The following is a 22,782-nucleotide window of genomic DNA, read 5'->3' as shown; positions in this document are numbered from 1 at the left end:
ATGACTTCCAAGATTCTCATGGAGTCAGCAAATATTCTCATATTTTGAAAAGTTTGTAAGATTACCTACCTGAAGCTTAAAAGTTACAGATTCTATTACTTGATCTCCATGTGATCCCAAAGGCTGAATTTCCACGTTTGTTAACACATTGGAGAAAGGATAGAGAACTCTGTAACAATCAGAGGTTTGGAAAATGCAAAATATAAACTATTTACAAAAGCATCTATTATGAGAAAAGGGTTTCTTTATGTTATGAGATGGGATTTTTGAAAAATCGGTGACCTCAAACTTCTTTTTCAAATGTATTTACACATTGGCTTTCTTATACATTATGCTACATAAAGCTTTAGTAATTCCAATTTTAATCATTTTTTTTGTGAATTTCTCTTTCTTTTCTCAGCCTGATTTAGCTACCATATTGGAAACTGGCGTTTCATCTCTGCATGTAGTATGAGGCCTGCTGCAATTAAACCCAACTTCTAGGGGTGCCTCGCTGGTTCAGTGGGAAGAGAGTGTGACTCTTGGTTTCGGGGTTGGGAGTTTGAGTCCCGTGTTGGGTGTAGAGATTACTTAAATGAACTTAAAACAAACAAACAAAGAAAAACAACTTCTGGTTCAATTACCTGGAGCCCCCTAAGCAGGCAATCACCAAATGTCTGCTGATGTAAGAGGGGAAGAAACAAAAGGTCATTCTTTAAGTGAGTATGTATTGAAAACCTCCTGTGTACAAAGGATGCAAAGTTCAAGTAGCCTGAGAACTTACAGTTTAATTTAGTACCCAAGTGAAGGTAAACACTTAAATTCACATATTGACAAAATAGCACAACAAAGAATTACCGCTAAGAAGTCAGCAATATAGATAAAATGGAATGACAAAATATATTCTAATTAATCAAAACAAGGCAGAAAAGAGAAGAAACAAAGAACAGAAGGAACTAATGGGAAACAGCACAATGTGAGATTTAACCTCAACCATATTAATACACACGTGAACTGTAAATGGTCTAACCACCTCAATTGAAAACCAGAGATGTGGAATGCCTTGGTGGCTCAATCACTTGAGCATCCGACTCTTGATTTTGGCTCAGGTCATGATCCCAGGGTTGTGGGATCAAGCCCTATGTTGGGCTCCAAGCTCACTGTGGAGCCTGCTTAAGATTCTCTCTCTCTCCCACTCCCCCTCTCCCCCATTTACACACTCTCTCTCTAAAATAACAATTACAAAAAAAGATATATGGGAAATTCACAAATATTTGAAAACTAAAGAATACACTAAAAATAATCCATGAGGCAAAGAAGAAATCAAATGGGGAAATTAGAAAATTTCTTATCTGAATTATAGTGAAAATCCAACATATCAGAATTTGTGGGATACAGCTAAAGCAGTGCTTAGAGACAAATTTATTGCAATAAATGCCTATTTTAGAAAAGAAGCAGGACTCAAATGAATGACCTCAGCTTCCACTTGAGAAACTAGGGAAAAAAGAGCAAATGAAACTCAAAGTAAGAAGAGTAAAGGAAATAATAAAGATCAGAGTGGAAAGCAGTGAAATAGAACACACACACACACACACACAAATCAGTAGCGGGGTGCCTGGGTTGCTCAGTCAGTTAAACGTCTGACTCTTGATTTCGGCTCAGGTCATAATCTCACAGTTCATGAGTTCAAGCCCCGCCTTGGGCTCCTCGTTGACAGCACAGAGCCTGCTTGGGATTCTCTCCCCGCCCCCATCTCTTTCTGTCCCTCATCTCTCTCTCTTTCTCTCTCTCAAAATAAATAAATAAACTTTAAAAAATTAGTAGGGAAAAACCAATGTAACCAAAAAGTGCTTCTTTGAGAAGACCAATAAACTTCCAGCCAGACTAATCAGGGAAAGAGGGAGAGAGAGAGAGAGAGAGAGAGAGAGAGAGAGAGAGAGAGAGAAAGAGAAAGAGAGTGAGAGAAGACACAAATTCCCAATCTCAGGAATCAGAGAGTTAGCATTAAAGATTCTGTAGATAGTAAAATAATAATATGGAAATATTATGAACAACCTTATGCCCATATATTCAACAGTTTATATGAAATAGAAATTCCTTGAAACATAAACTATCAAAGTTCATCCAAGGGAAAAAAAATCAGAATAGCTCTATATCTATTAAAGAAATTAAATTTGTAGTTTAAAAACTTTCCCTGGGGGTACCTGGCTGGCTCAGTCAGTAGAGCATGTGACTTGATCTTGGTGTTGTGAGTTCCAGTCCCACATTGGGCATGGAGCTGACTTTATTTATTTATTTTTTTTTTTATTTTTTAACGTTTTTATTTATTTTTGAGACAGAGAGAGACAGAGCATGAACGGGGGAGGGGCAGAGAGAGAGGGAGACACAGAATGGGAAGCAGGCTCCAGGCTCTGAGCTGTCAGCACAGAGCCCGATGCAGGGCTCGAACTCACGGACCGTGAGATCGTGACCTGAGCCGAAGTCGGACGCTTAACCGACTGAGCCACCCAGGCGCCCCATGGAGCTGACTTTAAAAAAAAAAAAATTTTTTTTTCTGGGGCGCCTGGGTGGCTCAGTCGGTTGAGTGCTGACTTCGGCTCAGGTCACGATCTCGCGGTCCGTGAGTTCGAGCCCCACATCGGGCCCCTGTGCTGACAGCTCAGAGCCCGGAGCCTGTTTCAGATTCTATGTCTCCCTCTCTCTGACCCTCCCCCGTTCATGCTCTGTCTCTCTCTGTCTCAAAAATAAATAAACGTTAAAAAAAAATAAAAAAAATTTTTTTAAATAAACAAAAAAATAAAACTTTCCCTCAAAGAAAACGCCAGGCCCAGATTATTTCACTGAGCAATTCTGCCAAACATTTAAGGAAGAAATAATATGAATTCTACACAAACTCTTCCAGAAAAATTGAGGAAGAGAGAATATTTCCTAACCCTTTCTAGGAGGTCCACATTACTCTAGCAGGTCTGCATTTCTAGGAGGTCCGCATACCAGAACTAGACAAGGAATTACAAGAAAACCACAGACCAATACTTAGTGAACACGGATGCAGTAATTTTTACCAAAGTGTTAGTAAGTCAAATCCAGCAATATATAAAAAGTGTAATTCTCCACGATCAATACATTATTCTAGGTTGGTTTAACATGTGAAAATCAATGGATGTAATATACCATATTAACAGACTAAAAAGAAAAGCCACATGCAGAGAAAGGATTGCAAAGTTCAATATCCATTCTGATAAAAACTCTCAGGAGAGTAAGAATAGACAAGACCTTCCTCAACATGATAAAGGGCATCTAGGAAAAACCTACAGCTAGCATCATATCTAATGATGAAAGATCGAATGTTTTCCCCCCTAAGATGAGGAAAAACAAAGATGTTTGCTCTTCCCACTTCTATTCAACACTGTACTAGAGGTCCTAGCCAGTGCAACAAGGCAAGAAAAAGGAACAAAAGGCGTTAATATTGGAAAGGAAGAAACAAAACTGTGTTTATTTGCAGATGACATGATTGTCTTTGTAGAAAATGTTGTAGAATCCACAAAAAAAAAATCTACTAGAGCTAATAAGTGAATTTAGCAAAGTTGCAGCACATACGATTAATATACAAAAATTAATTGTACTTCTATATACTACTAAGGAATAATCAGAAATTGAAAATTAAAATACTATTCAATAGCATAAAAATATGAATATTTAGGAGTAAATCTCAGAAAAGTGGGCAAGACTCGTATTTTAAAAACTACACAACACCGTTGAGAGTAATTAAAGAGAGCTGAAATAACTTGAGTGATATACTGTGTGTTATTGTTATGATGTCAGTTCTCCCCAAATTGATCTATAGATTCAATGCAATCTTGATCAAAATCCCAGGGGGCTTTTTTTGCAGAATTTGATAAGCTAATTCTTAAATTCGTATGGAAATGCAAAGGATCTGAAATAGCAAAATCAATATGAAAAAAAGAAGAGCCAAATCAGAGGGCTTACACTATCTGACTTCAAGATTTATTATAAAGTCAAAGTAATCAAGACAGTGTGGTATTAGTGTTAAGATAGACACATAGATCAACAAAACAGAATAGAGAGTACAGAAATAGACCCTCAACATACCTGAACAATTTGTTTTCTAACAAGGGTGCAAGTGTAATCAGATAGTGTAGGAACAACTAGATATCCATGTAAAAAAAAACCCAAAAAACCTCCGATATGACTATAAAAACATCATCCATAGAACAGAAGATACTAAATCAGACTTCATAAAAAGTAAGAATTTCTACTCTTTGAAAGACACCATTAAGAGGATAAAGATATGCCCAGACTGGGAGACGATATTTACAAATGACATATCTGATAAGAGACTCCTATTCAGAATATATAAATCCCTCTCAAAACTCAATAATAAGAAAACGAACAGCCCAACTTTAAAAATAGGCAAAGGACTTGAACATACACTTCACCCAAGAGGATTTCCTGGTAACAAATAAGCCCACGAAAAGATGCTCAATACCTTAGTCATCAGGAAAACGCCAATCAAAACCACAGCGAGATACCACTACTTACCTGTCAGAATGGCTAAAATAAAAAAGACTGGTCATAGGTAACGTTGCCAAGGATGTGGAGTAACTGAAACTCTCATATGCTGTTAGTAGGAATATAAAATTGCACAATCACTTTGGAAAGCAGGTTGGCCCTTTCTTAATATGTTAAGTATACACCTACAATTGGACTTAGTCATTCTATTCCTAGATATTTATACCCAAGAGAAATAAAAGCATACACATGCAAAGCATATTCATACAAAGGCTTGCACACAAACACCCCTATCAGTTTTATTTTTAATAGGCGAATCTGGAAATAACCTAAATGTCATCAACAAGTGACTGGATAGACACATTGTGATATACTCCTATAATGAACACTACTCAGCAATAAAAAGGAATAAGCTATTTATAGACAACTGAATAGTCAACAACAGGATAATTGCAAAACAGTTATGGGAGTGGAAGAAGCCACACCAAAAAAAAAAAAAAAAAAAAAGTACATACTGTATGATTCCATGTATTTAAAATTCTGAAAAATGCAAACTAATGTACAGTAATAGAAAGAAGATTGGTGGTTGCCTGGAGAGGGACCAGTGTGGGAGAGTGATACATGGACACATTACAAAGAGGCAGAGGGAAACTTTTGGAGGTCATGGGTATGTTGATGATAACTGCAGGTGGTAACTGCATGCGTGTATACATGTCCAAATTGTGCACTCTCAACGTGGATAGCTTATCGCAGGTCAAACATACCTCAGTAAAGCTACTTAAAAACGTATGAAGTGGGCACACTAAGTGACGGGCAAACCGTGTGCCAAGTTGTGTTGTAAAATGGGTGAAATGCCTTCTCTTCAATCCTCACAACAAACCGACCAGGTTGGTACTAGGATTGCTCCCTGTTACAGGGGAGGCTCTGTAAGCCTTTGACCCAAGTTTAGAGAGGTTGTTCAGGCTCCAAGGCTACCCAGTTAGCAAGTGGCAGCCTGACCATACTCTCTCACTCCTAACTATGAACTTCTGGTAGAGAGGCATATGTAGAAAGTGCGAAGAGTTCTCACATTATGTACATCCTCGTCGGAGAGTGTGGAGTAAGCAGTTCAAATGTTCGCGCCTACTTTACATGCAAACGGAGGTTCAAAAAGATTAAGGTGACCTTTACACAAGCTTCAGACCTGGGGGCGGTCAGGAGAGCGATGTGTCCCTACTCCTCACACCAGGGCCCTGTCCACTGAATCACAAGGCTCCAACTGCTGTTTATAGACTTCTGCGTTTTGGTTTTTCTTCCAGTCGGCCAAAGATCACGCAGATGGGGTTCTTTGTGCTTATAGGTATCAGCACTGCCGACAACGGGGCACCGCGATATTGCTGGGCATTTCCTTCGCAGCTGCCGTTCAGGAGACAGGTGAGACTTGGCATTCACCAGGGTCACGGGGCACTGGAGTCCACGTAACACCTCGGGTTTCAGCGCTCAGGTGCTGGCAGGCTGCCCGGCACCGTCCCGCTGCCGCGTCCCGGCGCTCAGCCGGGTGCCCCTCCCGCGCGGCTCCGCGGGGGCGTCGGGGAGGCGGGCCCGGGGACGCTCGCGAGGCGCTCCGGCGCGGCGCCCCCTGCCGGCGCCCTGCTCCCTCGCCCCGGATCCGGTCCGGGCGGCGCGGGGACTCCGGCCTGAGAGCCAGCGAGCGCGAGGGCGGGCGGCGCAGCGCGCTGCGGGCGAGCGGGCGCGTCCTGCAGGGGTAGGTGGGCCGCCGGGCGCGGGCGAGCGGGAGGGCGCGGGCGGCGCGCGCGGGCGGGCCCGGACGGGCGGGGGGCGCGCGGCGGGGGTCGGCGCGGGGGCGGAGCGGGCGGGGGGCCCGGCGGCGGGGGCGCGCGCGGCAGCGCGCGGCGGGCGCGAGTCATCAATTATGCAAGGACTCGGGCGGCGCGGGGGGCGGGCGCGGGGAGCGCTCCAAGATGGCGCCCACCGCAGTCCCGCCCGCCGCAACCTCGGCGCCTCTGCAGTCCGGCCGCGCCTCCCGGGCCCCGCGCTAGGGCCGCCGCTGCCTCCCTCGCCGCCGCTGCCGTAAGTCGCCCCGGAGCCCCCGCCCCGGCGCCGCTCCTTGCCTGCCGACTTCCCCTTCTCGCCTCGGGACCCCGGAGCGGGGCTCGCCCATCTCCAGTCGGGGGCTTTGCCGCAGAGTGCGCGGCGGGGCTCGAGGGGCCGTGGAGCTGGGTTTCTGCCCTCCCTGTTTTGGACAGGTGTTTGGAAGTCTCGCTTCCTTCTCCCGTGTTTACCGGGGGTCCCTGAGGAGAGTTGAGGACCACCGGCCACCACCCCCATACACCCTCGCTCTTCTCGTCTCTTGGCTGCGTTGGGGGACACTGGCCTGCCCTCGGCGCCCCTTCCGTGGTGCAGCCCCCCTCCCCCCATCTCCGAGGGCCGGGACAGAGTCGGGGCCCCTCGCCGGGTTGCACTGGGAAGGGCAGCGCTGTCGGGATCTTCCTCCAGCAGCCCCTCAGCTCTACCCCCTCCCCCATGTCTTACTGCATCCTTCTCCCCCAGCCGGCTCCAGGTCGTTACCAACTGCAGAAGCCAGGAGCTCCTGGGTTCTTAGGGCAGCCAGGACTCCCTCTGCCCTTTACTCGGATGCGTCCGTCCCCCTCCTGACAGGGTGCTCTGGGGCTGTGTTGGGGGGCCCCCGGGACCTTCCTCGGCAGGCTAGGATTCCTGCATTAGGGAGTACATCACTTTCAGAATATCCCCCTTCCCCCACCCCCATCCCTACGCCACCCGATGCAGAGCCTGTTCTTCTCCTCTTTTCTCCCTTCCCTCCCCCACCTTACCACAAGCGGCAGCACCCTGGGCTGCTTAGCGTTTGGCTTACAGGACTGCCCAGCTCCACAGACCCCTCCTCTAGTTCTCTCCTGGTATTTTGGGGACCGCAAAGCCTCTGCATTTTTTCTCAGAGCTCAGCTCCATCCCCTCCGTGCCTGCAGCAACCACCGGTGGAGACTTGGCAGTTAACTTTCCGGGGTTAGACAGGGCTTTCAGACCCCTTCAGAGGCCCCAGCTTAGAGGTGGGGTGCAGTGGGAATCATTTTCCAGTCTGACAAATATGATTCTTCAAGCCATGCATTCCTTCCAACTACTCCACCCTGTGCCCTCTCCCTCACTTACACTGCAGTTTTTGAAACACGGGGGAATACGTTTTATATGGGGAGATTCCAAGATTCGGGGCATCAATGTTCATAATAAAAGGGTGTCACCTGTCTGGGGAGGGGGGAGAAACTTGGCATTGCATCTGGCTAACTCAGGGAGAAATAATTACCATGGAGCAAGCTCTACCATACAAGGAAAATTCTTTTTAATGCACAGTGGGCACCAGAGCAGCAGGAATGGAAGCAGGAAATGTGGTTGAGGGCTTCAGGAGCAAATGGGGATAGTGCTTTTTATAACTATTTTCTCAAGTTTGAACCTGGAGAGCCTTTAGAGAGGTAGCGGTGTGTTAGGGCTGGGGGATGTTTTAGCTTTGCAAGGGAGATTTCGGGTGTGGTACGCTTTCACTGTTTCACAATCTCTCTGTACTTCTCTTTTCTCCACGTGCATTAGAAGATAATGGGGGTGGAGGGACTTTTTTTTCTTTCCTCAAAAAAAAATTTTTTTTTGATGTGTAATGCAAATGGCTGGATAACGTTAACATCCGGTACCATTCTGGTAGGAATCTCGGGGGAATCAGACTTAAACTGCTGAAAGCTTTGTAGCACGTTGCCTGTAACCTGGTTCTTGAAATACTGCAGCATTTTTTCTTTGGAACTCATGACCCATAAGGCCTTCAGTTCTCCCTGAAAGAGAATTTGATTGCTTGGGAGGGGGGTGGTAGTGATGGTTTGCTATTCAGCAAGCATCATCTGTCCTAGAAATTGAGTCTGTCCCTAGGGAGAACTCTGAGCATGTTCTATGTTCTCAACGTCTGATTTAGGGTATGTGTGAATGTGTTGTGTTTCTTAGTAGGGCTGGCAGTGGATGTTGCAAAGCAGTTCTTGATAGTGCAGGCCAATTATTGGTTTCTTGGGTTCAGTTTGAGAGGCAGACTTAATATACCTTTGGTTTTCATTTGGGGCTCTGTCAACCTTTCTCAAAGTAATTAAAGGATTTTATATTAAATTAATAAGGGATTATGAGGTAGAATATAGCATACTTAAAAACAAACACCGGTACAGTGCTTGTTGCTTTCTTTGTAGGAGATTTAACGAATTTTTCTCACTCGATCCATCTTGGGATGCCCGTGTTTAGACTTGCACCAGGGTTTCTTGCTGTGGTGCTGAAAGGACAGTTCCCTGACCAGCCCTGCCGGGAAGTGCGCACACGCTGGACATGATTTGGGTTTTTCTTTGCTTTTGTTATCAGCAGGCTTTCTTGTAGATGTGTGTGTGCATGCGCAGCTGGGTTTATTCTTGAGGTTGCAGGCCTAGTTATCATATTTTATTACTCCCACATAACTCTTCATTTTGGCTGTCCCTCATGGAGACAGTGTTTTACAGGCTGCAACAGATCCATATGTAAGACATACAGTGACATTTTGCTGACTGCATTATTTCAGCACATTTCAATAATTTCACATAGCAAGGATCTGTTAATAATTATGGAGATTTGGTCTCCACAAGAAGTAATCAGATAGCTTGCTAAGTTAAGCTGGATCAGAAGGGAATATTCTCTGGGTTGATCTGAACAGTGAGCTAAGAAAAGGACTTGACATGGCAGACGCTGCCAGTGTGCAATCCATTGTATTGCTAAAGTAGACTTGTAAAAAAATTTATTTTAAAATCCTAGAAAGGGAAGGTGGTCATAACATTCAGCTTGTATAACCTCCCAGCGCAGGAATCCCCTTATGGGAGATCTTTGCTTTGAATACTTCCGTGGAAGGAAACTTCCTACTGCATAAAATAGCTCATTCCATTTAGGTCCCACTATGATTGGAGTACTTTAATGTCACTGAAAAGATAACATGTATAAAGTTAAAAGACCTATAGATTGGGGCTATGTCAAGGCCAAACGTCATTCTTGTGTTCGTTACCAAGAAAAGATTATACAAGAAATCTGCATCTGCTTAAAAAGCATTCAAAGGTAGAGACATATCCACCTAAAGCAAGAAAAACATTCTATGAATGGAGAGAAAAATAATTATCTTTAACTTGCTGATGTTATGTAACAAGTTCTGGAGGCACAGGCATGAATTAATGAATACTTAATTCCTATTGATTATATCTGAGAAAGAAAATAACCCCACACTGTATGGAAAGTGTTAAAAAGGCAAAGTTTTTCCAGAGTGAGATTAGTTTCCATAATTATGAAAATAACACATACTTCTGGCAGAAAAAATGTAATATATGTAAGAAAAAAAACAGGAAAAAAGTCATCCTTAGTCTTAACTGTCCTAAGCAAAACAGTTGTCTGTGTTTCATTGTATATTTTCAGTCTTTTGTTTTCCATAGAGAGGGCAAGAAGCTCTTGCAAAAGTTATCCAGAATGAAAGTATTTTTAAACCAAGCCTTTTAAAACCTTAAGTTCATAGTCCACTAGTTAGTCATTTAGGGATTTAAACACAAGATTGTTATATTTAACTTACCTTTTTTTCTGAATCACGTTTATATTTTCCAAAAAAATTATCTTTAATGAGAAAGGACTCATTCCCGGAATTGGACTCCTGTAAAATCTCTTGATTTAAATATAGCGAGATAACTAGGAGTAAAGAAATCTTTAAAAAAAAATTTTTTTAAGTAGGCTTCATGCCCAGTGTGAGGATGTGAGGCTTGAACTCACGACCCTGAGATCAAGAGTCAGATGCTTTACTGACTGAGCCACCCAGGAGCCCCAAAGAAATCTTTTCTTAGTCAGTGAATCAACAAATATTCTCTCTCTGTACCTACTGTGTGTGAGGCATCGTACTAGACACTAACACTCTTTAAGTGGCAGGAACAGCTTAGAAAATGATACCACGCTCAAAAACTATGGCTGTTAAAGTGTTGAATGAAACAGAACTTTCATGCTTTTGGTGTACATTAATTGCTGAAATGTGGCATGGCAGACTGTTAGGTCTAGCCTGGTAATCCAACCTAAAAAAGAATAGTTTGTACAGGAATAGGAAGTAAATGCAGGAAAAGAAAAGGCAAAGAAGAAGCCTTCTGGAAAAATTTTCTCTCTTTGTGAGGTCGTAGAGACACAAGCAGGACACAGAGTTCAGTACCATCTCAGGAATTAAGGTGAAATGAAGACACAAGAAGGTTGCCGCAGTTAACACCATTGAGAAAAAAAGCAGTATGGGCTCTGGAGTTAGGCAAAACTAAGTTCAAGTTCTGACTCTGCTACTTATTAGCTTTGTGGCTTTGGGCAAATTATTTAATATATTTGAGCTTCAGTGTTCTCATCGATAAAAATAGGAATAATAATACCTACCTTGCAGGGTGTTTGTGGGGATTAAATGAAATCTCTGTTACCTTGTGGTTTCTGACACATAGAGCTCAATATATATTTGCTCCTTTCCCTCTAGGGATTTAGCAGCTTAGTGCGTATTTATATGTGTATTTGATATAGTATCTATGTACTGTATTAAATTTCAGTAGTCTCAAAAGCAGACGGTTGCTTTATCTTCAGTCTGGCATAGAGGATAGAATCTGCAGATACCCTGATTTGGATGGACACTGTTAGTGTAAAAGGAGAAAAGTTTTACTGTGCAATTGCAGTACTGATCTCCACCACGACAGTGAGAATGCATTTACCAAAGTAACTCTTTTCTCATTCATTCCTGAACTATTCTAGAATAGGACTCTTTACCCAAGAGAAATGCCCTGGCACTGACCAGCTAGCTGGCAGGCAACCGGACTGTTTTTAGCTACAGCCTGGGATCTGAAGGTGGAATAGGCCCAAAGACCGAGGCTCCCCTTTATTCTTCCTTTAGCTGGATATTTTAATTACGATGAGTGATTATCAAGTTTGGAGTTTCTTTCGTCTTCAGAACCATTCTGGGTTTTCCCATAGTATTTGCACGGATTTATTTGAATGGGTCTCATGTAGTTAGGTCTGACAGCTGACCATTGACCTTTGGTAATTATTATTCTTTGTTTTTCTGTTTATCAGAACTTTTAAAATCCTTCTATCAGTTGATTGAGTTAGATAAGGCAGATATTGTTCTACCTGTTTTATAGCTGAGGAAACTGAGTATCCCACAGCTTACGTGTATTGTCCAGGGCTACAGGACCATTAAGTCATGGAGTGGAGATGGGTACCCAGGTTGGTTGACTGACTCTTGCTTAAAGATGTTTTTCCATTAAGTGGTGTTATATTCTGATGTTCATATAACCAAGTAAAGTGAACAATTTTGGCTTTAAGAAATTATCATTATCCCAGGTAGCTAAACACAGTGAGTGGGCATAATGAAAGATTCTGGGATAGGCAGAGGGAGGGCAAGAGTACCTTTGGTAGAGAGCATTTTGGAAGCAGGAAGGATGAGGGAAATGAACAGAAGATTTACCAATAAATAGAATATGGGTGAAAATAAGAGGTATTGAAGTAACATACCTGTTTTGTTTCTGCAGCTCTCCGAGGTACTTTTTAAAAGGTCTTGGTGTCTGCTTATCTTTCTTCATTTCTCTTGCACATAAATGCACACATTTGGCTACTCATGAATGCTCTCGTATCACCAACATAAGTTATAACCAGGACTGTAGAGGAATTATGGCTTCTACCACCTGACTTCTTTGCTTATGTGTAAGGCTGAAATTGGTGTAGGACTGTATACTGGGAATTGGTGCTGGGAGGGGTATTTGAGGTGGAGCAGAAAAAGTTCTGGGAGGCTCTTGGGCTAGAACAGCAAAGGTAAAAGTGGGTAATAGTTAAGATTTCCCTTAGGTCTTGGAGATGTGTCATATTGAGGAGAGTGGAACAAAATAAAAGCTGGTTGCCTAAGAGGTACTCTAGGTTTGGGACTCAAGGTCTCTTGATCCTGAAAGGAGTCAGTTGGGTTAGGGTAACTGAAATGTTAGCTGGAGGGGTCTGAAGCACTTGCATTTCACTGTTGGTGGTAGGGAGAGGCCTCCCATGTTCAGTGGGCTTGTTCTGGGATCTGGAAGTGGAAAGCACTGAAATCCCCCAAAAGACACATTGATGGGCTCCTTTCATGTTTGGATGATTAGCGCTGTTTTTATGCTGCAAAATCTTCTGAGTTCCTGGAGAGTAAGAACATTAGAGAAATATAAATGAATGCTTATTTACCCAGGGATGGATTATCTAGACTGTGAATTATACATGTCATTTATTTCCCTCCCTTTTCCTACATTTTGGGTATTTTACCGATCATTAGCATTTCCACTAGAATGAGCTTGGGAAGGGAAAAAAGTCAAAATTAAAATGTTATGTTAAATTTTTAGGTAGTGATTGATAAAGGAAGAGATCACAGCTACTTTATCAATGAAAAGGCAGTTCATTTTTCATCTGTTCTTATTCTGTTGTTATCTTAATAGTTCCACTTTTTGAAGGCTGAACCTCTAAAAGCTTCCAGCTTCCCTGGAAGCAAATGTGAAATACCATTTTTCCTTCATTTTACTGAGCAACAGTCCTGTAAATAAATAGGACTTAATTTATTACATGGTTAGTTTCTTGTTTCAGGAGGAAACCTTCTTCAATTAAGGATAATGTAACAGGCTTTTCCTTCACATTCACTATTGTCTTTTTGTCTTAGCAAGAAGCTGAATAAAATGCTTTCAAATGAAAACAAATTGATGTATTATTATTAAATTGCAGAGAAAAATTGAGCAGGTTGCAAATGAGACCAGTAGAGCTTTCTCGGGAGTCAGAATACTCAGAAACCCCATTTGCTGCAGAATCTTCAATTGGATTTCCTAAGATTTTGGCGAAGACTAAAGAGGCAAAGTGTGTTGTTTCTAGGAAAGAGGCCTTGGAGAAAATAGGCTTTTGTTTTTTTTTTTTTTTAAGATTTACATTGTGATAGGGAGGAAAGTATTGGTAGTGTGAGGACTCATCAGAGCAGAGGTCGGGAAAGGGTGGGTACGACTGCTGTGAAATGGACAAGGGAGTTTGGATGTGAACTTGGGGAATGGCTCGTTTCTTAGGAGAAGGAGACTCTTTTGGAAACATCTCTGTGTACCACTGAACTAGAGTGCTCCTGATCTTTTCTGGACGGGGCTTGGAGCCTTAGGAAGGTGTTTGGTTTTTAAGTGTTGTTTTATCCCTAGCTCTCCCAGAACCTGCTTGCAAATAGCTTTCTCTGTCTGATCCTTGGATTGGAAAAGCTGGAGAATGTTTTCTCACTTTGGAGCAAAAGATATAGTGACATTCTTCAGTGTTATTTTATTTCCCCTTTTTAAAAAAGGATTCTAAGTCACTTAATAGCAAAACTTTTTCTCAAAAGGCACTGTTGAAGTTATCTCTTCCATTCTGTTTTGTAAAATACATATTTTACATTTGAGTAGCTAACGGAGGCACGGTGTTCAAAAATCGGAAGATTCGAAGTTATTTAAGTGTTCTTGTAACTGTCTCCCAATCAGTTAGTATGCACTCCATGAAGGTAGCAGGCATTACCAGTTTCTCTTGTATTTGTTTACGGATTTGAACTCTCATTTTAAATCATCTGAGATCAATTTTTCCTTCTTTTCCTTATGTAGCTAATCCCTCATGTTTTATTTTTCTTAGTGACATTTCTTGGCTTATATAAAGTAAAAAAGTTAGTTTGGACCAAAACAGCCTTTTCCTACCAACGACATTGCTTTTTAGGGTTTCCATTTGAGAATTACTTATGAAAAAAGTATAGAGGAAGACATGGCCTTGAGAACTATTGGTCTGTTGCTTTCTGTGGGGAACTGTAGATCACCTACCCTGACTACACCAATCGACAGATTTTTCATGAGTAGCAACTGTGGGTGAGGCATTGTGACAGGGTTGAAAGATAGAGAAAAGATAGACCTTATGTTGCAGAAATGTATTTATTTGGTGAAATACATTATAAACACAAAATGTTAAATAAGAGGTTTTCGTAATGGTTCATGATGACAACTTTAAAGGGTTTAATTGGCACATAAATGATATAGAATGTAAGTAAGTTGGGTGGGTTTTGTGTGTGTGTGTGTTGTTTTGTTTTGGAAAGAGAGAGCTTTAAGCTGGTATAATGAGGGACAGGGTGATAGAAGAAGTATGATTTGAGTTGGGCTTTATGGAATGGTTCGGTAAGACATTGTGAGTCAAAGTAAGAAGGCGAGAATGTGCAAAGTATTTTGGGAGTGCAGTAAACAAATCAGTTGGGCTGGGGTAGGAACCCCTGCCCCCCAAGTGGCAGGAAAGCCTGCAAAAGATAGGGTAGAGGTAGCCAAACGTTAAGGACTTTTTGAAGTTGCAATCATCCTTAGAGACAGTGAAGAACAAAGAAGATTTTAGAGGGAGCACAGAATGACCCATCATCAAAGCTGTGCTATAATGTGTTAGGAGGATTGGGCAGCAATGTGTAATAGGACAGAATAGAACAAGAAATGGACATCCAGTTAATTGGCTATTTGGTTTAGCCTTAGATGCATGGTGACGAGGGCTTGGACTAGGATTGTAGTGAGAAAGATAGGAAGGAAAAGAAATAGAATTTTATATATGTGTGTCACGTGTGTTTAACATTTTCCTAACGTAAGAAATAGTTTATAGGAAGACTCAGTAGGACTTGATGAAAGACTACATGTAGAAAAGGGAAAAGGAGGAGTTCAAGATTATTTTGCCGTTTTAAAGTTTAAAGACATAGAGTGTTCTAATTAGAACATTTAGGGAAGTATGTTCTATAATACATGTTGGCAGTCTAGTCCAGAGCATGTTGGTTAGCAAGCTATCCTTATTTCTTATTTATTTATTTATTTATTTATTTATTTATTTATTTATTTATTTATTTATTTAAGTAAACTCTACACCCAGTGTGGGGCTTGAACTCAGGACCCTGGGAGTCAGATTCTCTTCTGCCTGAGCCAGCCAGGTGCCCCTATTTCTAATTTTTAATCCTTTCTCTGTAGAGAGTTTTGCCCGCTCCTCACCCCACCCACCTCCTCCCCGCCTTGAGCTTTTAAAGTTTTCCTTAGGGGCGCCTGGGTGGCGCAGTCGGTTAAGCGTCCGACTTCAGCCAGGTCACGATCTTGCGGTCCGTGAGTTCGAGCCCCGCGTCGGGCTCTGGGCTGATGGCTCAGAGCCTGGAGCCTGTTTCCGATTCTGTGTCTCCCTCTCTCTCTGCCCCTCCCCCGTTCGTGCTCTGTCTCTCTCTGTCCCAAAAATAAATAAACGTTGAAAAAAAAAATTAAAAAAAAAAAATAAATAAAGTTTTCCTTAAAGGAAGCTTAAGTGTCCCCACTTCTTTATTCTCCATGCTCGCTCACTGATAAAGATTACTTAACCTTTGTAGATCTCTGTCCTTTTCTAATTTTGGAGTGTTAAATTCTGTCCATTTATAAGCAGAATTTAACATGTGGTCTTTTTCCTTGATATTCTCAACTAAACTTTACTTTCGCATATAAAGAAATAAGAATTATGCACCTTTTCATAGACCTGGGGGATGGCTGTTTTATCCTTACTGAAACTCAGTGACTTTCTTTCTTTGATCATTTGCTTATGTTCTGTGTGCTTCATGAAAACCATTTGAAACTGCAGGCTTAATTAAAGGTTGCAACTGAAAGGATTCTAATAGGTAAAAGCAGAGGGAAAGAGACTTTATCAGCCAGTGGTGTTTCTTTTTATTTCAGGTATTGAATCTTGGGCTGTGGATACAAAATGTCAGACTTGACTTGCAGAAACGTCGTTGGTGTATCTAGGGTACCAGACAGTGGCCAGTGGGCCCTACCATGCAACTTCAGAGCAAAGGATGTGCTCAGGAAGCTTAGGTTCTGTTCTAGCCTTTCGTATTCAGCAAAGATCTTTGAATAAGAAAAAAACAAAGGGTGATTGGAACATTAGAATATGTGCATGGAAAATAACGGCATACATGTAAGAGGAAAGCAATTTAATGCAATACAATTTTTCATTTAATTTGTTAATATTATTTTCCTTCTCGCCACTACAATTACTGAGTTCTTGCAAATTCCATTAACATTTGCCACAGTTTGCACTCAGACAGTTGGCAGAAGTCCCCATGGTTTGTGTGGAACCAGTAGAGCAGACAGAGTTCGTGTACATGATGTTAGTACATTTAGCCCTCTTTTTAGGGATGCAAAGCATCCTTACAGTAAGTAATCTCATCAGGAGGTTCCCTGTGCAATCACAGTGTAAGTTAGTACCTGTTTCCTGGTTTGACTGCTCAAAGCAAGTGATTAAGTTAAACAAAAGCCAGTCCGGGATGAGGAAAGTCCATAAAGACCTCTTCACTGAATGCTGGCAACCTGTTTTATTAATCTAGCTGTTGTAGAGCAAGTAATGTGTTGGTAGATTTACAGATTTTTATTTTATTTCACTTTCTTTTGTAATAGTTCTTCCACATCTCTAGAAAAGGGAGTGGAGGGGTATGTAAGACCCAAGAAAGGCACAAAACGAGTGATTAAGTGTAGTGGGAAGCAAAGTAAACAACCATGTGACTATTTCACTTACCTTATAAGCTTTTTTTTCCCCCTCACTCATAAGAAAAGTTCAGCCATGAGTGCAGACGGGTAAGACTTCTTTCATTTTGAGATCTTAATATAGACTCTTGGCATTAGAAATTGCTGGAAAGTTTTATAGGTCAAAGAAAATAAGTACATTTTGTGTTATGTATGGATATCGAAGACATGTTATTAATTAGATCCGGGTATTTTCCATCTTTCATTTTAATTAGACTACATCCAGCCTGACCTTTGGGGGCTGCTAGGTTTTGTTCCTAGCCACATGCTCCTTCCTGACCATTAGTAAGTCTTCGGTTTGTACTGTCCCCTGTGGGTTGTGGGAGCTGCCACAACTTCACCTCCCACTCCTTATCTGGCTGCCTTCCGGCTTTCCAGGGGTGAGGCGTAGCGGTCCTCTGGGGGTGTGTGACTTCTGTGCCTGCTTGAACTCTGCTCTGGAGCCCTAGCTTTGCTCAGGATAGTGCTCAGAGAAAGGGGTTTTGTTTGTTTTTTAAGCGCAATATATTTATCACTCAGTGCAGTCCGTTGCAAAATCTCAAGAAAAAGAAATCCTCCCCAGAAAGCAGTGCCACTTTTCTAGCCAGGATTGCAGACCCATCAGCTCCTTTTAGGTACTGCTTCTGTTTATAGGTGTTGACTTGTCACGGCCTTTCCAGGTTTGTTTGTTTGTTTGTTTGTTTGTTTGTTTTTCCTTCCATGGTTTACTCACAGAACCTAGTAAGGACTCTTATTTGTGGGAACTGACTGCCAACTTTTGGTGGTTATTATAAAAATCTACTGTGGATCTGTAGAGGTCAGAGTATGGGCACCAGTCTCCATTTTGGGCAAGAGGGTATCTCTGATGTTTTCATGTGTAAAATTTAGGTACCAGAACCCTTGTGATCTAGTTGTGGCTTTGGACTCATACACTGTGCTCCTGGGATGAACAGGGTTCTTTTTTTCCTATTTGGAAACGTGTTCCTCTTAGGGTACTGTCACCAAATAGGGTCCTGTTTCCTTCACAAGAATAAGTCCCATAGAACTAATATTGGGGCACCTGGGTGGCTTAGTCAGTTAAGCATCCTACTCTTGATTTTGGCTCACGTCATGATCTCGTGGTCTGTGGGTTCAAGCCCTCCACCAGGCTCCTCACTGACAGTGCAGAGCCTGCTTGGGATTCTCTCTCCTTTTCTCTCTCTTTCTCTGCCTTTCCCTTGCTCGCTCGCTCTCTCTCAAAATAAATAAATAAACTTAAACTAGTATTTGAAAAGTTTTTGAGGTTCTTGCTCATGTATAGCAAATATAATTTTTTCCTTTTAACATTTTTAACAGCTTTAGTTATTTTTTTCTTCTATTGTTATTTTTAAAGTTTACAAGAAGTACAGTTGAAACAAATTTGGTATATAGTTCTGTGAGTTTTAACACATGTCTGGATTCATATATGTAACCACCTCCGCATTCAGCCTACTGAACAGTTCCATCACCTCAGAAAGTCTCCCCACTGCTTTCCCTTTGTAGTCACACTCTCCTTAACCCATAATCCTTACCAGCCACTGATTGGTTCCCCATTCCTAGGGTTTTGCCTTTTCTGGAATGTCATGTAAATGGAATCCTACCTACTACAGTACATAGCCTTTTGAGACTGGTTTCTTCCACTTAACATGGTGCCTTGGAGATTTGTCCATATTGTGTGTATCAATAGTTCATTTTTTTCATTGCTAAGTAGTAGCCTACTGTAGGTTATGTGACAGTTTGTTTATCCACTCATTTGATGACCGGTGTTTGATTTGAGATTCCAATTCCAAGCAATTGTGAATAGTGCTGCTGTAAACATTCGTGTATAGGTTTTTGAACCCAAATTCATATTTCTCAAAGATATCTCTAAGAGTGAGATTGCTAGGTAATATAGTGAGTGTGTGTTTACCTTTATAAGAAACTATGAAACTATATTTTGTAGAGTGGTTATACCATTTTGTATTCCCACCAGCAATGTATGAAAGTTCATTTACTCCAGGTCCTCATTTGCACTTGGTGTCTTTCGTGAAGCATCTGTTCAGATCTTTTGCACATTTAAACAAATTGGATTATTTATTTTCTTGCTGTGTTTTGAGAGTTTAAAAAAATTACTTCTATCCTGGATAGAAAGTCTTTTATCGGGTAAATTACCTGGATATATTTTCTCCTAGTTTGTAGCTTTTCTTTTTCTTCTCTTAACAGTGTCTTTTATAGAGCTACAGTTTTCAGTTTTAAGTCTAATTTGTGTATTTCTTTTATGGATCATGTTTTTGAGATCATACATAAGAATTCTTATATGTGACACAAAGATGTTCTTTGCTTTCTTCTAAAAGTTTTATAGTTTCCCGTTTTTCATTTAGGTCTATGATCCATATGAGTTAATTTTTGTATAAGGTATGAAATTTAGACCCAGGTTCATTTTTATTTACTTTTTGCAGATAGATGTGCGGTTATTCCCACACCATTGCTATTGGAAAGACTATTCTTTTTCCATTGAATTTGTTTTGCACCCTTGTCAAAAGTCAATTGTCTATATTTGTGTGTCTTTTTCTGGACTCTCTATTCTGTTCCATTGATTTATGTGTCTGTCCCTTTCGCTGATACCAACTGACTACTGTAGCTTTATAGCAAGACTGACAATTGTGTGGTGTGAGCTTTCTAGCTTTCTTCTTCTTTTTTTCAAAATTGCTTTGGCAGGGGCGCCTGGGTGGCTCAGTCGGTTAAGCGTCTGACTTCAGCTCAGGTCATGATCTCGCGGTCTGTGAGTTCGAGCCCCGCGTCGGGCTCTGTGCTGATGGCTCAGAGCCTGGAGCCTGCTTCGGATTCTGTGTCTCCCTCTCTCTCTGCCCCTCCCCTGTTCATGCTCTGTCTCTCTCTGTCTCAAAAATAAATAAACATTAAAAAAAAAAACCTGATATTCAAAATTGCTTTGGCTATTCTAATCCTTTGGTCTTTCCATATCAATTTTAGAATCAGTTGGTCTATATGTTGCAAAAACTCCTGCTTGCATTTTGATTAGAACTGCATTAAATCTGTAGATAAGTTGAGAGTTGATACCTTAACTATATTGTATATTCCAATCAATGAACATGATGTATGTCTTCATCTATTTAGGTTGCATTTGATTAATCAGCATTTTATTGTTTTGAGCATACAGATTTGCACATTATTTTGTTAGATTTATTCTTAAGTATTTTTTTTGAGCTATTTTTAAAGCTTTTGTTTTAGACTTCAATTTCTAATCCATTCTTAGGGTATAGAAATATGATGAATTTTTTATGTTGAATCTGTATTCTACAACCTTGTTAAACTCACTTAATAGCTCTAGAAGCCTTTTTATAGATTATGGGGACTTTTATATAGACAATTATGTCATCTATGAATAGTGACAGCTTAATTTTTTCCTTTCTAATGTATATGCTTTTTATTTCTTTCTCTCTTCCACCCTTATTATAGACTTTACGGGCTTCCAGTAGGATATTGAATGAGAGTAGTGAGAGTAGATATTCATGCTTTCTTCCTGTTCTTAGGGAAAAAGCATTTAGTCTTTCACCATTAAGTATGATGGTAGCTGTTGGTTTTTGTAGGTGTGCTTTATAAGGCTTGGTTCCCCTCTATTCCTAGTTGCTGAGAGTTTTTTCAGGAATGGATGTTGAGTTTTGTCAAATGCTTTTTCTGTATCAATTGATATGATCATAGGATTTTTTTTCTTCTTTAATCTGTTAATGTAATAGATTACACTGATTGATTTTTAATATTGAACCAGCCTTGCATTCTTAGGTTAAACATCACTTGGTTGTGATGAGGTACTCTTCTATAATGTTGATTTGCTAATTTGTTGAGTTTTACATCTGTGTTCATGAGGATATTATCAGTCCGTAGTTTTGGTTTTTTCTTGTGCTGTCTTTGTCTAGTTTTTGGTATCAGGATAATGCTGGTCTTGCAAAATAAGTTAGAAAGTATTTCTGTTGATATTTTTTGGAATAGAATGTGTAGAATTCCTTCTCTTAAGTATTTGGTAGGATTCTCTAGTGAAGGCATTTGTGCCTAGGATTTTTTGTGTGTGAAGGTTTTAACTGCAAATTAGATTTCTTTTTTTTTTTTTTAATTTTTTTAATGTTTATTTACTTGAGAGAGAGACAGTGTGCGGGGAGGGGCAGAGAGAGGGAGACACAGAATCTGAAGCAGGCCCCAGACCTTGAACTGTCAGCCCAGAGCCCAATGCAGGGCTTGAACTCATGAACCATGAGATCATGACCTGAGCCGAAGTCGGATGCTTAACCGACTGAGCCACCCAGGCGCCCCTAGATTTCTTTATTAGATATAAGACAACTCAGGTTGTATATTTCAGGTGAATTTTGATACTTTGCGACTTTGAAAGAATTGTTTCATTTCATATAAGTCGGTGAAATTAATGTACATTCCATGTACTGTTCCCTTGTTACCCTTTAAAAAAAATTTTTTTTACATTTATTCATTTTTGAGAGACAGAGACAGAGCACAAGTGGGGGAGGGGCAGAGAGAGAGGGAGACACAGAATCCGGATTAGGCTCCAGGCTCCCAGCTATCAGCACAAAGCCCGAAGCAGGGCTCGAACTCACAAATCTCGAGATCATGACCTGTGCCGAAGTCAGATGCACAACTGACTGAACCACCCAGGCACCCCCCCTTATTATCCTTTTAATGTGTGGGGGTCTATAGTGATATTCTTTCTTTCCTTCCTGATACTGATAATTTTGTGTATTCATTCTTTTCTTTTTTTCTTTGAGTAGAGGCTTATCAATTTTATCCACCTATTCAAAGGACCAGCTTTTTAAAAAAAATGTTTATTTTTGAGAGAGAGAGAGAGAGAGAGAGTGTGTGTGTTCATGAGCATGTGCAAGTTGAGGAGGGGCAGAGACAGAGGGAGACACAGAATCTGAAGTAGGCTCCAGGCTCTGAGCTGTCAGCACAGAGCCTGATGAGGGGCTTGAACTCATGATCTGTGAGATCATGACCTGAGCCGAAGTCGGACACTTAACCAACTGAACCACCCAGGCGCTCCCAGAAAACCAGCTTTTAATTTTATTGATTTTTCTCTACTGTTTTTCTTTACATTGTTTTCTGTTTATATGGTTTTTCTTATATTTCTTTTCTTCTCTCTGTATGCTTTAATTTACTTTTCTGTGTTTGTTTATAAGTTGTTTTGTTTTGTTTTTTGTTTTTGTTTTTGTTTTGAGAAAGAGAGAGTGCAAGGGGTGGTGTGGCAGAGAGAGGGAGAGAGAGAATCCCAAGCAGGCTCCATGCCCAATGCAGAGCCCGACCCGGGGCTTGATCTCACATGAGATCAAGACCTGAGCCAAAATCAAAAGTCGGACACTTAACCGACTGAGCCACCTGGCCACCCCTCATCTGGTTTTTTTTGTTTTTTTTTTAAGATGGAAGTTTAGATTGTTAGACTTCCTTTTCTTTTTTTTTTTTTTTCAACATTTATTTATTTTTGGGACAGAGAGAGACAGAGCATGAATGGGGGAGGGGCAGAGAGAGAGGGAGACACAGAATTGGAAACAGGCTCCAGGCTCTGAGCCATCAGCCCAGAGCCTGACGCGGGTCTCGAACTCCCGGACCGCGAGATCGTGACCTGGCTGAAGTCGGATGCTTAACCGACTGTGCCACCCAGGCGCCCCGA

At 41.2% G+C, this 22,782-nt stretch overlaps 1 protein-coding gene across 8 annotated transcripts in view; it reads left to right on the top strand.

Annotated features, from left to right (window-relative positions):
- The first annotated feature begins 6,145 nt into the window (after positions 1 to 6,145).
- SCN8A (sodium voltage-gated channel alpha subunit 8) overlaps positions 6,146 to 22,782 on the top strand; it is a 180,314-nt gene continuing 163,677 nt past the window's right edge. For 7 of the 8 annotated variants that reach the window (XM_086713360.1, XM_086713357.1, XM_086713359.1 and 4 more), the window contains exon 1: positions 6,436 to 6,579. The gene's annotated coding sequence lies outside the window, so the exon portion shown is untranslated. Of the gene's footprint in view, positions 6,254 to 6,435; positions 6,580 to 22,782 lie in introns of those variants that run through there. The other variant, XM_086713355.1, reaches the window with a different exon arrangement.

The sequence above is a fragment of the Puma concolor genome, chromosome B4, assembly GCF_028749965.1.
Source record: "Puma concolor isolate L17-30 chromosome B4, mPumCon1.1.hap2, whole genome shotgun sequence".
NCBI lineage: Eukaryota > Metazoa > Chordata > Mammalia > Carnivora > Felidae > Puma > Puma concolor.
The sequence above is the reverse complement of the archived record's forward strand: the minus strand, read 5'-3'. Positions and strand labels throughout refer to the sequence as shown.